The 12897-nt window shown below is 40.2% G+C and overlaps 1 protein-coding gene across 4 annotated transcripts in view; it reads left to right on the top strand.

Moving 5' to 3' along the window:
* Positions 1-12897, top strand: part of slc39a10 (solute carrier family 39 member 10) — an 85232-nt gene that overhangs the window by 32351 nt on the left and 39984 nt on the right. For 2 of the 4 annotated variants that reach the window (XM_034186142.1, XM_034186143.1), the window contains exon 2: positions 1698-1779. The exons of the other annotated variants lie outside the window; for them this stretch is intronic. The gene's annotated coding sequence lies outside the window, so the exon portion shown is untranslated. The remainder of the gene's footprint in view (positions 1-1697; positions 1780-12897) is intronic. 4 annotated transcript variants of the gene reach the window in all.

The raw sequence follows: 12897 nt of genomic DNA, 5'->3' as shown, positions 1-12897 counted from the left end.
CCGCTTATAACATTTGGGGTCAAAATTTAACGTAATATCAAATAAAAAAAAAAACATGTCTAAGTAATTGCCTGAGCAGTTGGTGTTCTTGTTTTCAGATGAGAAGTTCCTGGTTTCAATCCCACCCTTGCCTATATGTAAACTGGAGTTGCACCAAGAACGCATACAGCATAAAATTTGTGCCACACCCACATGCAGATCCATAATGGACCGTTGAATGAATTACATCCTGACGTGCAGCGCAGCGGCTGCAAGAGCTCACCTCAAGGGGCTATGGATGTTAAATTTGTCCCAATACTTAAAATGAAATGATTTTGACAAACTACAGGTTTTGTTTATTTCTGTTAATGTCCAGAGATCTAGGATCCACCATGTACAGATTGTATTTGTTTTTATTTATGTCCAGAGATCAATGATCCATTGACCAATTTCATAAATATTTAATTTAAGACTCAATAAAATGTTGTTGACATAGAAAACCTCTAAAGCCTACTTGTAGTACACAGAAAATTCACAGGAGGTATTGATAAGGGAATTGATAAAGAATCGGATTGAGAAGTGGAATCGATAATGGTATTGATATTGCGGAAAAATCTTATCAATATCCATCCCTACTCATACGGCAAATTATTTTATGCCACACACAAAACCCTGCACAAACAGGTATCAAAAATCAGCAATGGGAGACTGCCCTATGAAGAATTTACCTTTTTAATTTGGTTTCTGATTCCAGTCTTTGACAAATGTTCTTATTACTCATGTTAAAGCACATGTGCTTGCTACAGACAGTGCTATCATAATGAATGTTATTAGGCCGACTGCTGTCATTTTTAGCCGTGTAACGATACACAAAAATGGCGGTTTGATATGTACCTCAGTTTTGAGGTCAAGGTTCGGTTCATTTTGGTACAGTGTGGGGAACACAATGCAAAACCTAAATTTGCTTGTTGTTTAACCAACAATTTATTGTAACAATACAAACAGGAAAATAAAATAATTGCAAAGTGCTGCCTGGTAATAAGTTAAATTTTAGTGAAGAAAGTTGCTCTGCAAGCACTTTGTGCCTCATCAGTGTTATTTGCCACTGCCTCCATGCGATCTGGCTGCACACGTGATGAAATCTCAAGAAAAGAGTTGAATTACTCAGTTTCTCTGTTGGAGCAGAGACACCGTGTGCGCACGCTGGATGGTGTGCACATCAATTTATGTGTAGCACTTCGGGGGAAAAAAGCATTTACGGTACGTAATTTAATTAAAAGTTAAAAACTCTGTCTAACATCTTTCTGTGTAAATATCTTACAGTATGTTACAATGTGGAGGCCCGCGGCTTATTTATGTACATTTTCTTTTTGAAATTGGTTGGTGCAGCTAATATTCAGGTGCGCTCTATAGTCCCAGAAATTTCGGGTAAACGCACGCAGCGCGAACCCACCTGTGCACAGCCCTGTACTGAACCGAACGTCCTGTACCGAAAAGGTTCAAATACATGTATCGTTACACCCTTAGTCATTTTTGTGTGCATGTTTCTGGATAATGTGCCATGCTGATTCTGATGTCAGCAGATTTGCCGGAGACCGGCTGCGCAGCTGAAGGACAAATTCCAATGAATAATTGCTTTTCATGAGAGGATTACAAATTTCAAACTGTCAAAGTAACTATCTTTGTTGATGACAGGTTTCACTTCTTGTGTTTTTCAGGATTGGGGTGGTTGTACAAGACAAAAGCACTGTCTGCAAGCATGTGACATATGTTCGCTTGTTGGTGTTGTAGACAGTTGAGGTAAGCTGTACTGATTTCACATTCTGCCTGCTAATGTTGGAAAAAGGCTTTGCATCCTCACCAGTGAATACTGAGCAAGTAGAGTGTGGTGAGGTGAAAATAATAAAATTATTTCTATAGAGGTTCCTTCTTTTGTGATCTTTAAAAAATTTGACAGCTGAAATTTTTCATTTGTCACTAAGGACCATTTTCAGGATAACTAAAAGTATTTGTCAAATCTGTCCAGAATTCATTGTGAAGAGGAAAAAACATATATTGTGTCAGTGTATGTTATCATTTATACTCAAAAAAATATAAACCAAAAGTGTTGCGTTTATATTTTTGTTGAGTGTACTTCTGAAATGTGGTGCCACTACTTTTTGTTGCACGAAGACAAACTCTTCATTAGCTAATGAGTAGTTTCGTATGAGGCACAAAGAACAAGAGTAAAGTGCTTCATCACCACTAAACAGATGAAAACAATCAAGGAAGACTTGTGCATGTTTACCTCACTAAATGTATGCAACCTTTTTAATTGATCATACATTCTTAAAACATTTGTTAGCTTTCCTTTATCATAGTTGTCCCTCTTATTGTATTCAGCTGTCCCACAAAGTGCAATAAGTGGAGTGCAAAGTTATATGAAGGTTATTCTCTCTCTTTATTCAAGAGCATGGTCTTTCAATTTGAGAGCATGATTTATTAATTTTGCTCATTCTCAAAGACCCAGCATGTCCTCCTCGTTCAGATTTTCTTCTTTTTTGTGTTTCATAGTGGTTGGCATCCAGCTTAATGATGCATTACTGCCATCTTGTGCTCCAGAATATGGATGAGTCTGTACCTCATTCAGATCAGTAGGAGCAGCTTGCAAAACAAAACAAAAAAGCACAACTTATAGGTCAGAAACCGGGTAATTGAATACCTTTGTCTCAGCAGATCAAAGGTGTTCAATATGTTTTCTCATAATCTCTGGACACAGTTGCTGTTTACCACATGTAGCATTCAGCAGGAGGTTGTCCATATCAGACACATTCTCACCCACTAGAAATACTCTGTTACTTTAGTACTCTTTGCTGTCACTTGCTGTGCTTTCAGTTTAGTCTGATTACTTCAGTGTTGGCCCTGTCGCTGCATCATCTTGAATGAAAATTTGTTAAAAGTTCCAAATCTTGACAATTCTTCATATTCTTACTGGTGTCTTTGTAGAAGTGGCCCTTCTTGTTCTTGGATAATTGTATTTTCCAGGCTCATACCAGTTGCTTTCAAAAACACCATAAGTACACCCACTTGCTCGATGGGAATCCTCTTCACAGTGAGGGCCTTCTCTTTTCACATGGTTGGTTAATTAGACATTGCGTGGACAAGTTCAGGAACACGGGCTTGTGGGAAAGGGCTTACTTTTCTTGCAAACCTTTGACGTGTCTGTTCTTCTATTAGAATTTGTTGAAAGGTGAAAAACTGCTTTTGTGTGATTTTTATCATATTTTAAGATCTTATCTTTTGCATTCTCTGGAAACCATGTGTTTGTTTTGTAAATACACTCCACTGTTCATCTTCACATTTGCACTAAAAATCATGCAGGACCAGTTCTACAAGATTTTACAGTTTGTCAGTTTGACCTTATAGTTTTGTCTTTCTGTTTGGAAAAATGGTGAATACTGGTGAATCTTGGATGTACTGAGGTTACAGTATAGGATCTGTTTTACAATCAGGGTTCAGAAGTGGATTTTAAAGAAAGTTTGGCTTAATGAAAGGTAGAAATAACCAGCCAAGTTTAGTTTGCACATACATGGATATCTACCTATCCCTATCAGCAGCAATGGTCATTTGGTTGAGATACCCATTGTAACCAGCAGAACTCTAATTATACCAGTTTTTACGAACATAGTGTCATTTCCATGATGTGTAATTTTGGTGGGCTGCCCTAGAACTATTATTTATTTAGTAGGTAACACTAAATGGACTAATTTCCCTAGAAAAGCCTATTGTTATAACCATCTAACGCTCAGGATCATTGCCCGGTGGGGAAACAACTGAAACAGGCATTCAAAAATAGAATGTGTTGTCTGTCAAAAATGTCCTCTCTGGAAATAGAGTGCATTTCAGACCCAATTATCAGTGTTATGTGAATAATAATATTATGTTTGAAAGAGGTAATCACTATCTGTGATGCCATGAAAGGATGTGCACCTAATTCATTCAAATATTGAGGTTGTAAACTCTCCGTCTGTCAAAAAACCGTACTCTCCGGAAATGCTTATAGTCCATCACTATTTGAGAATGCAGAACACAATAGCAGTTGTATACTCTGAGTACATAGTTGCACTAATCTAATACCCCCGTCACACTAGAGGTTGAATGCCGTCCAAATGAAAGTTTGACCCACATTCCAGAAGTGTTGAGGTGCATTCAAGGACGTCGGACAGCATTCTGATAGCAGTCTAAACAGTCCGGCAGATTCCTGTGGCCGCCCGAATGTTTTGCACATGTACAAAACAGTCGAGGTGGAAAAAATATTGAACGGCTGTTGGAGTGCAGTCTGACCACAATGTGACTGAAAACAGCATTCTGATCACATTCGAGGGGCCGTTCAAAATGATCTGCCAATTCTGATCCTGGACCAATGAACCGACCATGCCTGAATGCTCCATGAGTGCACCTCGAGCGCTGCTGGAATATATTTCCTCCACCCGAAATCGGACCTCACTCGTACGGTGATGTACACTCAACAAAAATATAAACGCAACACTTTTGGTTTTGCTCCCATTTGTATGAGATGAACTCAAAGATCTAAACTTTTTCCACATACACAATATCACCATTTCCCTCAAATATTGTTCACAAACCAGTCTAAATCTTGATAGTGAGCACTTCTCCTTGCTGAGATAATCCATCCCACCTCACAGGTGTGCCCATATCAAGTGCTGATTAGACACCATGATTAGTGCACAGGTGTGCCTCAGACTGCCCACAATAAAAGGCCACTCTGAAAGGTGCAGTTTTATCACACAACGCAATGCCACAGATGTCGCAAGATTTAGAGTGGAGCGTGCAATTGGCATGCTGACAGCAGGAATGTCAACCAGAGCTGTTGCTCGTGTATGAATGTTCATTTCTCTACCATAAGCGGTCTCCAAAGGCGTTCAGAGAATTTGCAGTACATCCAACCAGCTCACAACCGCAGACCACGTGTAACCACACCAGCCCAGGACCTCCACATCCAGCATGTTCCCCCCAAGATCGTCTGAGACCAGCCACTCGGACAGATGCTGAAACAATCGGTTTGCATAACAAAGAATTTCTGCACAAACTGTCAGAAACCGTTCAGGGAAGCTCATCTGCATGCTCGTCGTCTCATAGGGGTCTCGACCTGACTCCAGTTCGTCGTCGTAACCGACTTGTGTGGGCAAATGCTCACATTCGATGGCGTTTGGCACGTTGGAAGCCTTAAGGACAAGTTGGAACATGCCCTGCTGTTAACAATACCATCTCAGATACTCACTCAACTGAAAGCCACCAAAGAGCCGCCTGGATTTACAAATGGTTATCAACAGGAGGTGTTTTTTCCTGTGGCGGGCGCGCCGCACGGCTGCGAGCCAAACGCTCCAATCCGTCCGCTCGTCTTTCATTAAAAAAATCTCCTGTAAACAGTGGAATGTCCGGATAAACTGCTGATTTCCGACCTCTTCTGAAGTTCTCTGTTCTCCTCACGACGTCCTGGTCAAAGAGGCTTAAATTTGGAGGTTTTCAGCTTGAAACAGGATGACGACATCGCCTCGGAGCGCTGCGCGACGTCCCGCTCCGTGGGAAGTCCTTACAGCGAAACAATCCAAAATCTCTCATCAGCCGTTAAAATTTACACCAAAAAACAGCTGAATTTCTCGAATGGTGTCCACTCGGATGTGCCTCACAGTTTTTGAAAAAATTTTGATCAAGCACAGCGCCAGTCTCTCAGCAACTTCTCAGACAATGAAAATCCGACGAGGGGGCTGGACCACTCCTTCCACAAGGCGTGTTCACAGGCGAATGACGTCACCGACAGGCATGAAAAAACTCATGCATGCGCACAAGGGTTCAAGCTTGGCTGATGTAATCACACGTGATTCAAATCCATATAGTTTTTTAAAAAATAAAACTGTCGGTTTCTTTTCTAATAGACCTCGTATACGTAGACAGTGTATATACACACACCCTAAACATGCCTAGGCATTGTCTGACAAAGACATTTAGATTTCTAAAATAGTACACAGTGTGAATGTGCACCTCACAGCTTGGTATCTCAAAGTAAAACTTGGTACACCAGTTCACGTCACTCATGCTGTGTGCAAGTTTCAACATTGGGCGCTGGTTTGTGTCGTGGATTTTGTTTGACAGGATTTTGAAATTCTGGCCCATGTTTTTCAGTAATACGGTAACTTCTCATTTTATTCCGTTGGAGAAACTGGCTCGCTATAATTTGTGTCTGTGTGGACTCTCCTCAGCAGACCATCAAGCTGGTCTGTACAGAGCTGACAGCAGACCTGAAAGTAGTTGCTGCATAAATGGAGCTTTGTCAGTTCATGCCTGAATTCCCCAAACTGCTGGAGGCGCTTCTTTCTTTTTTGCTTTCTTTCAGTAGCATTTGTGTTCCGCATTTTTCTGTGGCATAGGTATGTCTTGGTCAAACATACCGACTTTTTGGCTGAGCCACTATCTTTTGGGCAGATCAGCATCGTGGTGACTTAAAATCTCCACTACCCCAGTTAAAAGCACAGTGCAGACTGTGCCCTATGTGAAGGGGTCCACGCTTGCCTGCATTGAACCCTGTGGTAAATGGAATCACGCACCACATCCTGTGCAAAATGTACATTTGACCTTCATTCTCCTGCAAAGGAATCTGCATAATCAAATACGTCTCTCCAGTGACCTCATGACTCCATAAGCTCTTCCTGGCCATCTCACAATCTTAAAAGCCATGAACCACGAGATGTGAACATCACTGGAAAATACAGTGGGGCAAATAAGTAGTTGATCCACTGTCGATTTTGCAAGTTTTCCCACCTACAAAGAATGGAGAGATCTGTAAGTTTTATCATCGGTACACTTCAACTGTGAGAGACAGAATCTTAAAAAAAAAAAAAAAAAACTGAAAAATTACATTGTTTGATTTTTAAATTAATTTGCTTTTTATTACATGAAATAAGTATTTGATCACCTATCAACCATCAGGAATTCTGGCTCTCACAGACCTGTTAGTTCTTCTTTAAGAAGCCCTCCTATTCTGCACTCTTTATCTGTATTAATGGCACCTGTTTGAACTCGTTACCTGTATAAAATACACCTGTCCACACATTCGATCAATCACACTCCGACCTATCCACCATGGCCAAGACCAAAGAGCTGTCTAAGGACACCAGGGACAAAACTGTAGACCTGCACAAGGCTGGGATGGGCTACAGGACAACAGGTAAGCAGCTTGGTGAGAAGACAATAACTGTTGGCGTAATTATTAGAAAAGGGAAGAAACACATGATGACTGTAAGTTTCCCGGGTTTTGGGCTCCATGCAAGATCTCACCTCCTGGGGTAAGGATGATTCTGAGAAAGTCCAGAACAACACAGGAGGACCTGGTCAATGACCTCAAGAGAGCTGGGACCACAGTCACAAAGATTACATTAGTAACACACGATGCCGTCATGGTTTAAAATCCTGCAGGGAAGCAAGGTCCCCCTGCTCACACCAGCACATGTCCAGGCCCGTTTGAAGTTCATCAGTGACCATCTGGATGATCCAGAGGAGGCATGGGAGAAGGTCATGTGGTCAGATGAGACCAAAAAAAGCTTTTTGGCATCAACTCCACTTGCCGTGTTTGGAGGATGAGAACAACCCCAACACCATCCCAACCATGAAGCATGGGGGTGGAAACATTATTTTTGGGTGTGCTTTTCTGCAAAGGGGACAGGATGACTGCACCGTATTGAAGGGAGGATGGATGGGGTCATGTATTGTGAGATTTTGGCAAACAACCTCCTTCCCTCAGTAAGAGTATTGAAGATGGGTCGTGGCTGGGTCTTTCAGTATGACAGTGACCCCAAATACACAGCCAGGGCAACTGAGGAGGGGCTCCGTAAGAAGCATTTCAAGGCCCTGGAGTGGACTGGCAGTCTCCAGACCTGAACTCAATAGAAAATCTTTGGAGGGAGCTGAAACTCCAAATCTGAAAGATCTGGAGAAGATCTGTATGGAGTGGACCAAAATCCCTGCTGCAGTGTGCAAACTTGGTCAAGAACTACAGGAAACGTCTGAGCTCTCTAACTGCAAACAAAGGTTTCTGTACCAAATATTACGTTCTGTTTTTCTAGTGCATCAAATACTTATTTCATACAATAAAATGCAAATTAATTATTTAAAAAAAAAAATCATACAATGTGATTTTCTGTTTTTTTTTTTTTTCTGTCTCTCACAGTTGAAGTGTTCCTACGATAAAACTTACAGACCTCTCCATTCTTTGTAGGTGGTAAAACTTGCAAAATGTGGATCAAATAATTATTTGTCCCACTGTACATGAATCTCTCTAAACGTTTGACGCTTTCTCTGTGTACTGATACACTTCCAATGGCCAAGTCCAGGAATCCATTGAACGCCTGCATCATCATCTTAATTCAGGACATTGACAGTCCAACTCCTTACTCATCTTGTCAGGTACAACAGTCGGTGCATCCATTGATTCTGCAACAGTCACATGAAGTCAAGATCATTAAACCTAGACTTCAGTGCTTTTTTAAAGGAAAGCTTTACTGCATTAAAGGGCAATACTGGTATGATAAATATGAAGATCATGTCCATTTTGTTATTTTATATCTTCTTTGACAGATGCACTTCATAGCATAAGTATCTTTTTCTACAGTGTCATACCAACAGCTTTATTTTGCAGCATTTTCTTCAGTTTTTTTTTTTTTCATCAAGTAAATCTGCATTGTGGTATTCACCTTGCTGGAAGAAGCACACTCAGATACAAGTAAGATGTTTCTGTGTAGGAGTGTCACCCAGTCATGTAGAATATGAGGTGATCATTTGAGCTTGCACTTTGATCAAAGAAATTAATTTGAAAGCAGCCGTCAGGAGTCAAGTATGTCTGATGTGCCTTTTAAAGTGGCTGCAAACTGGGCAGATGCTGGAATTACAGGGCTGCTTTCTATCCATTTCAAGTATGAGATAAAGCATTAGTTATGTGGATGCTTTCCTGCTTTGAAAAGCATCATCTGACATATTGTGTAAGCATGAATGACTTTTCCTCAAAGCTCCTGAGCAATAAGTAAGCAAGTAAATGAATAACATCAGCTTTGAAAATTTTCAGTTTCCCAGGTAGCAGCCTGTTAATTGTCTCATCAATGATAGGATTATTACTTTAATGGTGTCTAAAGCTTGTTTTATAGTGTGTTGTTTTTGCTCTGTTCTTATCAGTGAATGCAGTTAATTCATTGTCTCTCACTCAGAAAAACTAATTACATCAACTGTGTTGAATTTGTTTCGGTGATTGCAGTGTAACTTTATTAGGGCAAACCCATTACATACTGAATATATACTGTTGATCTCAGGAGTTGTCTTCCCGTTAAACAAAAAAAAAAATTGTAAGTCTATGAACCAAAGTCATAAATGAGAATTTGTTTTAAATGGCTTAATTCTTGACAAATGTTTACTAAAAAAAATTCTGATTTTGGGTTCCACCTCAAAATGGTCATTCCTGAAATGGTTGGAACCAAATGAAATACCCAGTTAATAATGTTCCATTGATTAACCATATGTACATTATCTGTTGGATTTGACCAAAATGTCTCTTGATACAGGCTATATTTTACTCTGTGTTCTCTCACACAAATGCTGGTTAGATTATACCGAGCACATACAGTAGACTGGAGCTAGCCAACTATTTCCAACATTATTTCTCTTTGCATATTTGCCTGCCTACCAAAATCTTTAAGGTACCTAGCACAGTATTTGCCTCCTCTGCTGGGAAATGGGGAAACCTCGCCACATTTTAGTTTTAACTGCCTGCCGTTGGTAAATTTCTCTCTGCGATACAGACATACATAATGCTTAAGGGAAGACAGGAAGTGAACTTGGCACCAAATTATTGCAAACACAAAATATTTTCATTTGTAATAAGAGAAAAAATAATGCTACTCACCCACTACCATTATTTCAAATAATTGTTTCTGTTCTGGAACATTAGATTTTCACATTCTGGGTGTTTTTGGTTTCTTGACTCAGTTCATAGCTTTGGTAGAAAACCAAAAGAATTCTGAGTTCTGTGTGCATTTAAAATTGATTACTTTTGTTTAATATTGTAGCTCGTGTAACAACTGTCAAAGTAATGCAGATTGTCTTTTGTCTTATTTGCCAGTGTTGGAGAACATTGGCTCTGTTGCTGTTTTGAGGGTGTGCATGTATAATTAAATGGCCTGTGGTTTTGACCCATCCTATCTGCTCTGAGGTCATAGGTCACTACTGTCTCATGTTTATAAACCATGTGTTGTCGGCAGCTGTGAATTTCCTTGTAATCACACATCGTTTCCCACTCTGGACACTGCTTGCTCCTCAGACAAGCTGTATTTCACATACAGCACATTCCAGGTGACACAGCGGTAAGTAGTCTGCTTCAACCTTCCCCAAGGTAATTTTAACGAAGAATGAAGTCACTTCCAGTAATCAGTTGTGTGTTATGGATTTTATGTGTGTGCGTGTGTGTGTCTCTGCAGGATTTTGAAAAGTTGGCTTGTGTGGAGTCTTTTTAAGGCGGCTCTATTCTTTGTGGTTTTGTTTGTTTTGTTTTTTGTATTTTGTGACAACATTTGCATGACAGTAAGCATCATTTACTGCATTTTGGTCGACATATTGCCCATAAAACAATTTTATACAAGCTCTTAATCTTGTTATATGTGGGTGGGACATCCATAATGAGCTAATCATTATTCTAAGACCTTATCTGCAAGATGATCAAGGTTTTAAAGAATAACCAAAGTGTTTGATTTGGGCAAGCCAAGTAACAAACATTTTCACATCTGAATTCTCTGTAAAATATGAGTATGTTCATGTGTAGAATATGGCAGTAGAATTGTAGTTTTGTGTTTAAATGATTTTACATCTCATTAGCCATCTGAAGCATATCTGCTGCCTAATATCAATCTGATGTCAGTTTTGACACTGGTCTTGTCCGGTGTGAGTTTTTGACTTGGATGGCTGTCATTGGTTTTTGGATATTCGGATGCAGGCAGTCTGTTGATGGTCTGCACAGAATGGATCTGTTTGTTTATGATCTGCATGCTGTAAAGCTAGTATACGCTTTGCTAACAAGCTAGCTGCCCAGAGGTCTATACGCATCTGTGCCTGTTACCCTAACCCCTCTTTAGTGTTCTGCACCTCCTCCGCTCAACCATCCAAACAACCACACACGCTTCATGAGACACCTGATGAGTATTACACTGGTCAACACGATTTTTCTTGCATGGGGTTTTTCCAACGAATTTTGGGTAATTTGGGGGCACTGAATTCGAATCTGGTGTTAGTTTTTGCCAATCACATCATCTTTTTGAGATATGAAAACATATTTCTTACATCAAGCATTGAAGCAAAAGCTGCAGTTTCTTTGGCGCCATTTGGTGTTTCAACGTTTCCCATAATCCCCCTGTACTTCCCAGAATGCACCGCGGTGCCAGCAGAGTTCCAGCGTCTCACAGTGCATGTAAACAATGGCAAAGCAAGGATGTGAATGGCGCAGATTCAGCGAGTTCACAAGCAATTATGATGATGACACATTCTCTCAAGTTGAGAGGGTTATCGAGAAGAGGTTTAGTGCCTGTGATAAACTTCTGCCGTGGCCTGAAAAAAAAGAGGTGGGCTTCATAGATAATTGTCAAAGCTTCTGGGGAAAACCTGGTCTTGTTAGGAGAGACGGCATCCATCCCACTTTGGATGGAGCAGCTCTCATTTCTAGAAATCTGGCCAATTTTCTTAAATCCTCCAAACCGTGACTATCCAGGGTTGGGACCAGGAAGCAGAGTTGTAGTCTTACACACCTCTCTGCAGCTTCTCTCCCCCTGCCATCCCCTCATTACCCCATCCCCGTAGAGACGGTGCCTGCTCCCAGACCACCAATAACCAGTAAAAATCTATTTAAGCATAAAAATTCAAAAAGAAAAAAATAATATAGCACCTTCAACTGCACCACAGACTAAAACAGTTAAATGTGGTCTATTAAACATTAGGTCTCTCTCTTCTAAGTCCCTGTTGGTAAATGATATAATAATTGATCAACATATTGATTTATTCTGCCTTACAGAAACCTGGTTACAGCAGGATGAATATGTTAGTTTAAATGAGTCAACACCCCCGAGTCACACTAACTGTCAGAATGCTTGTAGCACGGGCCGAGGCGGAGGATTAGCAGCAATCTTCCATTCCAGCTTATTAATTAATCAAAAACCCAGACAGAGCTTTAATTAATTTGAAAGCTTGACTCTTAGTCTTGTCCATCCAAATTGGAAGTCCCAAAAACCAGTTTTATTTGTTATTATCTATCGTCCACCTGGTCGTTACTGTGAGTTTCTCTGTGAATTTTCAGATCTTTTGTCTGACTTAGTGCTTAGCTCAGATAAGATAATTATAGTGGGCGATTTTAACATCCACACAGATGCTGAGAATGACAGCCTCAACACTGCATTTAATCTATTATTAGACTCTATTGGCTTTGCTCAAAATGTAAATGAGTCCACCCCCCACTTTAATCATATCTTAGATCTTGTTCTGACTTATGGTATGGAAATAGAAGACTTAACAGTATTCCCTGAAAACTCCCTTCTGTCTGATCATTTCTTAATAACATTTACATTTACTCTGATGGACTACCCAGCAGTGGGGAATAAGTTTCATTACACTAGAAGTCTTTCAGAAAGCGCTGTAACTAGGTTTAAGGATATGATTCCTTCTTTATGTTCTCTAATGCCATATACCAACACAGTGCAGAGTAGCTACCTAAACTCTGTAAGTGAGATAGAGTATCTCGTCAATAGTTTTACATCCTCATTGAAGACAACTTTGGATGCTGTAGCTCCTCTGAAAAAGAGAGCTTTAAATCAGAAGTGCCTGACTCCGTGGTATAAC

Source organism: Thalassophryne amazonica, chromosome 14 (assembly GCF_902500255.1).
Source record: "Thalassophryne amazonica chromosome 14, fThaAma1.1, whole genome shotgun sequence".
Lineage (NCBI taxonomy): Eukaryota > Metazoa > Chordata > Actinopteri > Batrachoidiformes > Batrachoididae > Thalassophryne > Thalassophryne amazonica.
This window is presented reverse-complemented; position numbering and strand designations above follow the sequence as displayed.